This window comes from Lissotriton helveticus, chromosome 9 (assembly GCF_964261635.1).
Source record: "Lissotriton helveticus chromosome 9, aLisHel1.1, whole genome shotgun sequence".
Lineage (NCBI taxonomy): Eukaryota > Metazoa > Chordata > Amphibia > Caudata > Salamandridae > Lissotriton > Lissotriton helveticus.
Window position 1 is genome coordinate 531,381,031 of NC_136070.1, and position 12,750 is coordinate 531,393,780.

Genomic DNA, 12,750 nt, shown 5'->3' on the forward strand with positions numbered 1-12,750 from the left:
CTAGAACACACAGTCAGTTTAAAAATGTATTCTTTGCAGCGAAGAATGGAATGGAATGCAAATACTTAAATGTATATTAATAAAATAGGATTAAATATTCTTTAATAATATTTAACAATAGTCAAAGAGAAGTGTTATTTAGTATATTTGCGCTTTAATGGGTGAGGTGCAACGATTTGTTACCTAACATTTTCAATTTCAGGTGCAGAACTTCAGTGAAGAGATGTTTGTTTTTTCTCGTATGTGTCTGTTTATGTCTTGTTTATGATATGACTGTTGTCAATTGACATGGTAAGGCCAGAGCAATGGCATCCACAGCCCCCCCCCAACACCAGCCCTCTCTCCCACAGTAATGTACAACAGGAGACAATTGTTTCAAACAACAAGAGATTGAATTACATTGCACTAAATAGCTACTTAATTAAAAAGTAGGGGGTACTTTTATAGGAAATATACATGCCAACATGTGTGAAAGACAAATTCCTTCACAGTGAAAGAGCGGCCCGGGAGCCACAAACGGCCATCCTGCCGGTGTCATCCGAAACCCTGAACAGCAGAAGGGTGGTGTTTACTGCAACAACTATTTCTTATTCTTATTGGTAGAAAAAGGAATGTTCTTTGCTTCCAACATAGTGTTTTTATTGTTATTCAGATTTTTAAATTGCTCTATTGTCCTGAAGAAGGTGACAAAATACTTTATCAACGAAACGCCACGTCAACAGTTTGTTTTTCTTGGGGGCGTGGCTTGCACGCTGAGGGTGATGGCGGCGTGAGCCCGGAGCTCCGCGCCTATTCCCCAAACTTATCCTGCCTGCTGCTGCGGAGAGCCCGGCGCTGTGCCTGGAACTCATCGGGCCGAGCGTGGGCGTCACTGGTGCAACAGCGGAGCGCTCGAGGGGCCGCCGCGAGGTCCGACCTCCGCCACACTGCAGAGCCGCCGGGGCCAAGCCGAAAGAACGCCCAAAATGGCGTCCGCAGTAACGGACCCGAGAAGCCCGGCTGCCTAATCTGTGGGCCGACACCTGGGGACACGGCCGGGACCCGCCGAGGACCGAAACCGGGGAGGAGGCGCCCCTTTCCCCCCCCCCCCCCCCCGGGGGCCCTGAGGAGCTCCCTCCTGGGGGAGCCGAGGAGCAGCGGAGCGGCCGCGACCGAGCGGCCCGGGAGGCTGCGGGAAGAGCGCTGCGCGCTGAGGACATCCTGAGGCCTGACGGCCGCGGCGGGGGCCCGGCGCACCGGAGGAAACCTGCATGCTCCCCCCCCCCCCCCCCCTGGACTGTGAGGTGAGCCGCAAATCGGAGCGACACGGAGGGGGGGTTGAGAGAGAGGGAGCCCAAAGTCCAGGGGCGCCCTGTTTGACCGCGAGGGAGGCAAGCACGCCAGGGAGTGCTTGGGACTGCCTGCTGGAGGGCCACGAGAGCTGGTGAACCTTGGGCCCCGAACAGTAGCGGACGACGGCTGGGGGGGGACCTGCCCGTGGCGGCGCCGCGCAATTGGAGCCGCGCCGCTCACGGCCTGGAGCCCCACGCTTGTGCCCCCTGGAGGCTGTCCCCTGCCCGGCGACACTGGCTGCCAACGCTGGAGGCCTAATCAAGGAGGGTGGCCCGGCTTTGTGAGTGCTCGCGCCACGCTAGCGGAGCAGTGAGACGAGTGGGTGCTGCACCGAGCCCCGAGACCACGCGTGGGCCATTATGGGGAAGCCTAGAGGCAAGCAAGAGGAGGCGACGGCTTCGGGAGCGGCGGAAGGAGACGGGGGGGAGCCCACGGACCTGCAGAGGCTGCAGGATCGGATCCTGGAGGCCATCACAGCAACGAGAGAGGCGCTGCATGACGACATTGCGCAGGTGGCGTCGGGGCTCGGCCTGCTCCGAGCCGACCACGACAAATTGAAAGACAGAGTGACGGAGACTGAGGGGGCCCTGAAGATACTAGCACCGGCCCACAAGACACTTGAGGGGAAACTCACGGAGGCTCTGGACCGGATTCAGGTATTAGAGCGTCGTGCAGAGGACGCGGAGAACAGAAGCCGTCGCAGTAACGTGCGAATCGTAGGTGTGCCGGAGAGCGAAGGGGGGACGGACCTACTGGCCTACTGCGACAACTGGCTAAGGACTGTGGTGGCGCCTGAGGGCTTGTCGCCCTTCTTTACCCTGGAAAGGGCTCATCGGGTCCCGTCCGGGCCACCTAAACCAGGCCTCCCACCGAGACCTATCGTGGCTAAACTGCTACACTACAGGGACAGGGACCTGCTGCTACAGAGGGCCCGAGACGATGGCCCGTTCCAAATCGCGAACAGTAGGGTTACGCTGTTCCCTGACTTCACGTTCGAAACGCAGAAGCAGCGGGCCTCCTTCCTGTCGATCAAGAAAGAGCTGCGCACAGAAGGTATCCACTACTCGTTGCTGTTCCCTGCCAGACTCCGAATTGTGGTGGACGACAAAACAATGTTCTTCAACCTGGCCGCAGACGCTTGGGACTGGTGGGAGTCCTACAAAGCGGGTACGGATGGCGCCAAGGTCCGGGAGGAGAAGGCAAAGGAACGGGAAAGAGCACCGGCGGGGCCGCGCCAATCGCAGAGACTGCGCAAGCGACGCCGCGGAGCCGGGAAACCGACCGCTTCACAAACGGAAGCCGAGCGCAAAGCTGCGCTGCAAGCGGTGATTACCATTGGAAATGGGGGTGACTCTCAATCCACACGAGGCACGGACACGGAGACGATCATATCGGCTTCGGGCTCGGAGTCGGACCTGTCGGGGCTCCATGATGCCAAGGATCCGGTGGTGACGCCGCAAACGGCAGAAGAAATCCTGAACATTTGATTTGGACCTGTTGGGTAAGGGGACTGGGCCTTATGGGAGGTCCGCCTGCTTAGCGGGGGGGTTAGTTCCAGGCGCGGGCGCTGGGTGACCGATTACGCGCTGTTCTCCGTAGTGGGGGGATGGCGGCGGGCCTGGGTCACGCAGCCCCCTCTTGGGCGAGGCCTCGCTCCGCACGCCCTTAAGGCGATTGCAGCTTCGGCTGTGAACTAAATACCTGGGGGTTCTGAGTTCAGGGTGTTTGGATGGGGTCTGGTATCTTGATATTGGGGCCTGTTCTGGGGGGAGGGGGAGCACCACAGTTGGGGTTTGGTGATGGGGGGATTCTGCAGACGCTGATTTTGATTTTCTTGAGGGCTGACCAGTTGGGAGGTTCTGTTTTGGGACGGGGAGGGACCATCATCCGCGGGAGTGTGACCAGGGAGGGGGAGGAGAACCGTGACTCATGGGACAATGGCTAACTCGAATGTTTTGAAATGCATGACCTGGAACGTGAGGGGACTCCACACAATGCAGCGCAGGCATACAGTGCACGCCTACCTACAGAGGAGAGGGATACACATAGCGCTCCTACAGGAGACACACATCACGAAGCAGGAAGGGGTGGCACTACAGAGGAGATGGCGAGGGCAGGTTTTCCACACCTCTTACTCGGCCTACGCAAGGGGCGCTCTGATCTGGGTGAGGGCGGGGACGCCTTTTCAAATGACTAGACAGCTGATAGATCCGGAGGGGAGGTTTGTGGTCGTGGAGGGCAAGTTGCGGGGTAAAGCTATAGTCCTATGCAGCGTATATGCCCCGAACATAGACCAATTAGCCTTTTATGCGAGCTTGTCGGGGACACTGGCGCACTTCCTGGTGGGTCCGATACTCATGGGAGGGGACTTTAACTCCGTGGCGGATGTACGACTGGATAGGTCCCACCCTCCCCTGAGAGATTCCCCGGTGTACCGTATAGCTAAGGGTAGACATGAATGGCAAGAGAGCTGGGGGTTGACCGATGCATGGAGGGCGCAGCACTCAGCAGACCGAGATTACTCGTTTTACTCCGGGGTACACGAACTCCACGTTAGGCTGGATGCGATATTGTGCACACGAGACGTGCTGACGCAGGTTACCTGGTCGGAATACCTGACGAGAACGGTCTCGGACCACAATCCGCTCCTGATCCATTTAGACTGGATGACGGAAAAACCTAGGGTACCAATCTGGAGGCTCCGGCCGGAGACTTTGGAGGACCCGATATTCGGAGCGGCCCTGGAAGAGGGGTTGACACAATACTTCGCCAATAACGAGGGCTCCACGGGCTCTAGAGCAGTGGAATGGGATGCCTTCAAAGTGGTGATGAGAGGGCAGTGCATCACACAGTTCGTAGGCACGAGGCGGGTGCTGCTGACCGACCTAGAGAGGGCAGACGCCAAGCTGAGGGCAGCGGAGAGGGACCGACCAGGCAGGCCGGAGCTGCAGGACACGGTGTGCTCGGCCAGGGAGGCGGTAGCGGCTGAGGTGGAGAGACTACGGGCTTACGATTACCGAGCATACATGCTGAGATCTCATGTAGAAGGCGACCGATCGGGCACTCTGCTGGCATGGCTCTCCAACCCCACGAAACGCTGCGCCCCTATCTTGCAACTTGCCGGGGAGGGGGGTAATATGTCCTACACCCAGTCGGCCATAGTGGACGGCTTTCAGCGATACTATGAGACGCTCTATAGTAGCACCCCGGGCGATCGGGAAATGGAGGCGGAGGCTTTCCTGGATGACCTTACCCTACCGCGCCTGGAAGACGAGCAAGCGACGGACTTGGGAAGGGACATCGAATTAGGGGAAATCCGAACAGCTATTAAGTCCATGGCCCGTAATAAGACGCCGGGTATAGATGGTCTGCCCATCGAGTTTTATGGCAAATATGTTGACGCCTTAGCGCCGCGGCTTCTGGCTGTGTACAAAGAGGCAAGGACCGCGGGTCGCCTCCCCCCATCGATGCGGGAAGCGATAGTCATCCCGCTACTGAAACCTGGCAGGGAAGGTAGTAGTCCGGCCTCCTATAGGCCGCTCTCGATGCTCACGGCCGACTATAAAATCTTGAGCTCTATACTGGCATCGAGACTCCTACCGCACATGACCGCCCTGGTCCACGAGGACCAGAACGGCTTTATCCCTACCCGGAACACGACGCTGAACATTAGACGGCTTATCCGACTCATGGAAGACCTGCGGGAGGGGAATGGAACTCCACTTGCCCTCTCGGTCGATATCGAAAAAGCGTTCGATAGCCTGGAGTGGGATTATCTCTATGCAGTTATGGCGCGATTCGGGCTGGGCGCAGGATATATCCGGTGGACGCAAGTGCTTTACACGGCGGCCGTAGCGAGAGTGCGGGTTGGATCCCTGGTGTCCCGCCAATACCCAGTGGAGAGGGGCACCCGGCAGGGTTGCTCTCTGTCCCCGTTACTGTTCGCTTTAGCGATCGAACCGCTGGCTATGGAAGCCCGCAGGGGGCGATACTTCGCAGGTGTGCAAACTGATGACGGGCGACAGTTTATCTCGCTGTACGCCGATGATCTCCTGCTGTTCCTGGACAACGACGCGACTGAGCTTGTGGGGGCGGAGGAGCTGCTAGGGCGTTTTGGAGACCTCTCGGGCCTCAGAGTTAACTGGGCGAAGACGAGCCTCTTCCCACTGAGGGAGGACGGGGTCCGCCCAGAACACAGGCCGCTGCTTCGTTGGGAGCCGACTTGTCTCCACTATCTTGGAGTATACGTCTACCACACAGCGACGGCTTTATTCGAGGGCAATGTGGAGAGATGCGTCAGGGGGCTGAAGGGTAGCATGGCGTTCTGGGCCACACTTCCGCTATCCATTGCTGGTAGGATAGCGCTGCTGAAAATGGTGGCCCTCCCGAGGCTGCTATATTTCTTCCGAACGCTTCCGATCTGGATCCCCAGCTCCTTTTTCCGCCGACTTCGCTCCCAGCTCACTTCATTCCTGTGGGGGACGGGCAGATGTAGAGTGGCGCTGGCGACGCTCACCCGCCCGAAAGATGAGGGCGGCTTGGCGCTCCCGGACTATGAGCTCTATTATCTCGCTGCCCAATTGCAGATCTTCACGCAGGAGGTGGCTCGGGTTTACCGAGGCCCGGAGGATACACGACAGCGGGGCACGCCACGACACATTCTAGCCTATATTGCGCTAGGACAGAAACTCGCCACCCGGGATCTGTCCCTTGAACAGGATACATTTCGGCGTTGCTGGAACAGGGCGCGGAGGCGGGCAGGGATTCAGCACCCCTATGCCCCGGAGATGCCACTGGGCATGCTGACAGCATTGCCCCATGGAGGCGATTGGTCCCGCCTGCAGCAGTGGGAGGAGGTAGGCATACAGGTGATAGGGGACCTCTTCGAAAACGGGGAGCTCCTCCCGTACTCGGCCCTCCAGGAACGCTTTGCCCTCCCACGCGGGGGCTATCTCCTTCATGCTGCTGTGACGAGAGCAATGCAGAAGCACTGGGGACTGGGACTGGCGGAGCCGGAGACGGCCATGGCGTGCCAATACACCATGATGGCGGCGGGAACGGTGAAAGCGGTATCTTGCTTATACAACAGAATGCTCCACGAGCGCCTGCCGCCTCTCGATGCACTGAAACTCAAATGGGAAACTGACCTAGGTAAACCCATCCCAGACACGGCGTGGGCGCAGCTGGTGCGGAGGGCACGCAATAGCACGAGGAATGCTCGTTTCCAAGTTATCCATTTTTACATACTGCACAGGGCGTACATGACCCCTGGGAGAATCCTGAGATACTTTGGTGCGACTGAAGCGAGGTGCCCCCGCTGCGCGGCTGATGGAGCCGAGCTGGTGCATATGCTCTGGTCATGCCCGGCCCTGTCGGATTATTGGCGAGCCGTGGGGGAATCCATGAACGAGGTGACGGCCCGGACTGTTGACTTTGATGCAGCAGCGTGCATCCTGCATTGGTTTCCACACACCCCCAACAACAAGCTCTCGAGCAAGTTCATAGATATGGGTTTGATGGTAGCCAAGCGCGAGATAACCAGACACTGGAAGGCTAGGGCGAGCCCGACGTATAGGAGGTGGTACAATGAATTCCTGAAGTGGGCGGCCTGCGATAGCACGCATAGGTATCAGATGGCGCGCAGAACAGCCAATGAGAGAGCGCTGGAACAAGCAACGGCCTGGGAGGTAATGGTACAAGGCCTCAGGGATAGTGGGATAGAGGATGACGGGGAGGGCCTAGACGCGGCAGGGGTCAGCACAGTACAATAATCTGGTGTTAATAGGACCGATGAAGGGGAAGCCTGGTACCTGAGATTGGAGTTACGCAACGGGAGGTTCCTGAGCGGATGATGGGGGGGAGGAGGGGAGGGGGGGGGAGGGGTAAGGGGTTTGGGGTCTGAGGGGCAAGTTGGGGGGGGAGTTCGGGGTTTCATTAAGGCGAGGACAGAAAAGTAGGCACACACACTAATCCGAGTCCATACTCCTGAGGAAGACCAACCAGGCATGGGGGTGCGAATTTACTGCCGCCGCCCGGCCCCCGGGATGTGGGCCTGCAGGCTGTGTACACGAGAAGTGGATGAACCTGACTATAGCACTGTGAATGATGCTGCATATGTGCGACTATTGGCCTGTGTAAAGTGTGTCTACAATAAAAATTACTTTAACAAAAAAAAAACAGTTTGTTTTTCTTTTTTGTAATATTTGTAAATTGACAAATGTTTTTTAATAATGTAAAAACAGTGTGCTCTAGCTAACCACTTACAGTGAATTTTGTTGTATCATTGTTAAAACTTTTTAATAAATTAATTTTTATAAGCATTTCTTCTTAATATTATTTTAATATTGTTTGATTTTATATATTTATATTTGTTTCTCTTCACACATGATTTTGTACTTTAGTAACTTTGAAATGTATTTTTGTCCTTATACATTTAGATCACAGATTTATTTTATCTGATTCACTAGTCTTAGGGCCTTCTCTTCAAATTTGGGAAAAGGGAACGTTTGCTCTTATGTTGATATATACACATTTTCCGAGGATCAGGGTACCTCCCTTATATTGTGACAGATCCCTGCTGCGCACAGCAGAACAGGCCTCCAGATATTATATTTCCAAGGATCCCTACGCTTTCTTTAAGTGCTCAATGACGTTATTTACCGGATATATCTGACGGTACAAGACAGGAGCACCTGTGGTAAATAAATAATTAATTACCGGTTCTATTTTTGACTGGATACAATATAAACAGATAGCTCAATAAATAAGAGTCAAGATACGAGGTAGCTGGAGTATAAAGGCTTTAATCAAGCATAAAGGACTGGAACAGGACAGCCTGTACGGGAATGGGATGGCAGGGCCCGGCAGCTGCCGGGGCAGGATCTGGGAATGGCTAGCAAACTTTTAATAACAGTGCACAATATTTATAGTTAAACAAATACATTGTATTCAATACAGTAGGCGTAGCAGTAGGCGGAGTTTGTAGCAGTCGCGAAAGATAAGGGCATAAAGTGGGTGTAACAAGAGGTGTGTACAGGGCGTATACATAGACATGTGATGTAAACGTAACAGAATATGTCATAAAAGGGGGCGGAAACATGGAGGGGGCTACCTGAGCAGCTGGGACCTCTAACCTGGTGGTGCGCGCAAACTGGCAATGACGTGTTACTAGGGAGAACTGGGGGGCTATGACTTCTGCGCTAGAAGAGGAGACGAAAGTCTGGAGTGTCAGAGCGACATGTACCTAAAGCCTATCTAGTATCTAGTGTTTAGAGAACATGTTGATAGAATCCAAAAGTTATCAGGGCAAAGGCTAACAGACACTAAGACTGGGGCATGCATAATTCTACATGTAGTGCGTGTGTGAGGAATATTCTATGAATATTAATACAGTATTTCTCTTACATGGAGACATAAAGGCTAGACCATGACGGAAACTATTGATGCGATTCAGTAGCTTAGGAATGCAGAGAAGGAGGGCTGGACTGATAACTAGAATCATAACATACTCTTGGCAGACTAAGAGGCAGAGCCAGGCCGAGCCGGGCACTGCGAGGCATGAAAGTAAGCTAAGGGTCAGGGATACAGGTGGGGGCTGTATCGCTCCTCGGAGAGGGTTCAGGAAACAGGAGCTGAATCTGAGTCCGGGCCCTTTTGAGGCCTAGAAACGGGGATAATTCAATGAATTAACGTGCACACTGAAAAACGTGGCAACGTAGCTTTACATAGGCCTAATATTCGTTGTTTTCACGAAGACTGGAAACTGGCATACTAGAGATGGACACAACTGTAATTGCGTCTTTAATCGATCAGAAGGGAATACATACATATCGATCATGCACATATAGCATAAGATGGGGAACACGTAGGCACATATAACATGGCAAAATTTACTTTTCCACATTCCCTCCTTGTGCCCTACGTTTCCCTCAGGAAACATCTATATTCATGATACCATCTATCATTTCATACAGCATAATTTGCTCGTCTCGAATTGTCTTGGAACGGGACTTAGGACTAGGAATACAAGAGGTAGCACAAATGCCGCAAATCGCAGGGCCACATTGTATACAGAGGCAGCAACTGAATATGATCATTACTGCAATACCTAGGAATGACAATACTTTCCATCCCCAGGCAGATATGATACTCCAGAGCCAACCGGACCATGTCCAGGTGCCTGGATTCTGGTGTAACTGATGGGCAATTTTATGAAGTCTGGTTATAGCTGAATAAACAGACGGCGCGTTATTAGGAATGAAAATGCAGCAACTAGATCCGATGACTCTACATGCTCCTCCTCTATCGGCCAGTATGACGTCAAGAACGAGACGATTTTGGAGCACGACAAATCTCATAGCAGATTGCTCTTCGGTTAAGTTACCTAGAGCAGAAGTAGTCTCATTCACTACTGCTTCAAGGGTTCTGGTTAATCTACGTATTAGCTTACTATTCTGGACAGGTCCTATAAAGAAGAAGAAACCTTTATTGAAGTCTTGATACTGTTCTAGGGCAGTTTCAGTTTGATCGACAATTGGGGACTCGATCTCCCTTCTATGTCTGACGTGTACTAGATGTGTGTTTCTGTGATAATCTGATGGGGCTAGAAAGACTGGTGGCAGTAGGAAGGCAATGTAACATGTTCCATCCCAATCGAGGGGCAGACGAACATATGCGGTCTGACCACAAACAAAATAAGAATGACGTGAAGCTTTGAAAATAGATTTCCCACTGTCACTATACTCGACAGTAGTAGTACAATCACTATGTCCTACATGTACGGAACCATTATTTCTGACACATAATTCGCCTTTGACTGGTAGTACTGAAATAGCAGGTAAGTCTGGAGTAGTATCAGACTGAACATTCAGGACCATAAAATTCGAAGAATAATTACCTAAATTGTAAACTTCATTTTCTAGATCTAACCCTGTTCTATGAGGGAGACCTTGCTTGTCTGGAAAACATGTTCTATTCAGAAGGGACATATCATTTGAAGATGACGTTAACGTGGACCATGCTCCACACGAACCATTATGTGAAAACGGATAAGGAAAGAGTGGCAGAACTCCCTTCGGTGTCTGGAAAGGGGGGAGTCGACCACACACCCAACAATTAGTGGCATTGCTGGTCTGGTGTGAATAGTGTAACATTCTTATAAAGGTGTTATTGCGCATAGCAAGACGATAGGATAACTCGTGAGGAGGCAGATCACTGAATGTATGCTCTACTGTAGCATTAGAAAACTTATTTACATGAGAAATTGGAAAACATAAATGCAATGCATAACTTGTGCAGGTAACCATCAAACTTAGAAACAATAGAAAACTTAGAAAAACGATACATCTTATAGAGTTTTGACTAACTCTCTCACAATGGGGGTCTATCTCATACATGTCAGATACCTGTCTAACCGTTTCACCCGAGGGGGACTTAGACAATTAAACTGGCTGACTTATTTTACTAGACCGGAGTTTTAACTTATACTCCTGCTGCGGAGTTGCCTCTAACAGGGGAGGCTTGAATTCAGAGTCAATTTTTAGGCAGTCCTTAGAAATGGAACAGTCCTTGGAAATGTTCTTGGCAAAAGTTTTATCACGGAGTCCATGAAATTTCTTGATATGCGACAGATGGACCCAACCTTTGCGGCCCTCCAACTTCACGGCCGTACGGGTGGTCAGAAGGACTAGTTTCGGTTCTTTCCAGCGAGGCTCCAGCGGACTTGAACGATCAAAATTCCGGACCAACACGAGGCTGCCTGGAATGACTTCATGCGGTTTCACCTCGGTGTTGTCTGGAAATGCGGCGGCAACCTGTGAACGACAAGAGTGTAGGGCAGACATCAAGGAAGCTAGGTAATCTGTCAACATATTACTGGAAACATCTGTAATACTGCGGGGTCTAGGTGTACCCCACATGTTTGGGGGGCGGCCGAATACGACCTCATAAGGGGACAGACCTGATCTGGAATGTGCAACCATGCGCATAAAGAATAAAGCAACTGGCAGGGCAACTAGCCAGTCTACACCTTTCTCTTTACATGTCTTGGCAATACGGACTTTCAGAGTTTGATTATGTCTCTCTACGAGACCGGCTGCTTCTGGATGGCGCACACAATGGAACTTCCACTGGTACCCTAACAAAAGGGAAACTTGTTTCATGAGTTCAGATGAGAATGGCTGGCCGTTATCAGAATACACGACCCTAGGGAGTCCATAACGGGGGAAGAATTCACGAACCAACTGCTTGGCAGTGCTCGCTGCTGTGTAATCTGGGACTGGATATGCTTCTGTCCACCTGGACAAAGCGCATACTACTACAAGGACATACTTGAAACCTCGACATCGCTCCATCTGAATATAATCCATCTGGAGGACTTCAAAAGGGTGGTCAGGAGGTTGGAATCCACCTTGTTCCACCGGGACACTTTTACCTGGATTGAACTGACAACATATCATACAAGTACGGACTTTCTGCTTGGCTGCAGCTCGTAAGTGCTTGTTGAACCAAAGGTTCTGTATACTGTCTAACATAGCTTTTTCTCCTAGATGTGCTGGACTATGTGCGGTATTAATAATGACTTGAACCATAGAGTCGGGGAGAAACCATGTGGCTTTTCCCTTCGTCACCCATCCCTGATCTGTCTGGACCCCTCCTTGTTCGGACCATTTCTTGATTTCTTCGGGAGTAGCATGTAACTGTATGTCTATGACATCTTGTGTAGGGTCCTTAACTGTCATACAAGTAGTCTGTTCTGGAGTGGATGTCTGTGTCTTGTTAACTGAAATGTCTGGTGTCTGAGCTGTAAGCTTGGCTGTTCGATCTGCTAGATCATTACCTTGGGAAATAATGTCAGTAACTTTCGTATGTGCTTTGCACTTCATGATAGCAATAGCTGTCGGTAAATGTATTGCATCTAACAGAGCTTGAATGAGGAGACCATGCTGAATCTTGGTTCCATGAGAAGTCATGAAACCTCTCTCCTGCCAGAGCACTCCAAAGTCGTGTACGACTCCGAATGCGTAACGTGAATCTGTATATATGTTTACTTTCAGGTTCTTGGCACGTATGCATGCTTGGGTCAGAGCAACTAGCTCTGCTGCTTGAGCAGACAGGGTGTCAATACGGTGTGTCTCAATAACTTCTGTGTCAGTAGTCACTGCATACGCGGCTACTAGTTCTCCTGTAATTGTTCTCATACATGAACCATCCACATAAAGTGTCAGGTCGGGATCAGGTAATGCAATGTCTGTCAGGTCTTGTCTTGGCTTGGTCATAGTGTTAATAACTTCCACGCAGTCATGTGTGGCAGGATTTGAAGTAACTGACGGTAACAGTGTAGCGGGATTTAAAACGGTGCAGCGTCTGATTTCTATGTGTGGCTGGAACAATGTCAGTTCATAACCTGTTAAACGTGCA

At 51.8% G+C, this 12,750-nt stretch overlaps 1 protein-coding gene across 2 annotated transcripts in view; it reads right to left on the minus strand.

Moving 5' to 3' along the window:
• The window catches only part of LOC144781505 (cytochrome P450 2F2-like), a 678,085-nt gene that overhangs the window by 500,323 nt on the left and 165,012 nt on the right, over positions 1-12,750 (minus strand). The window lies entirely within an intron of this gene.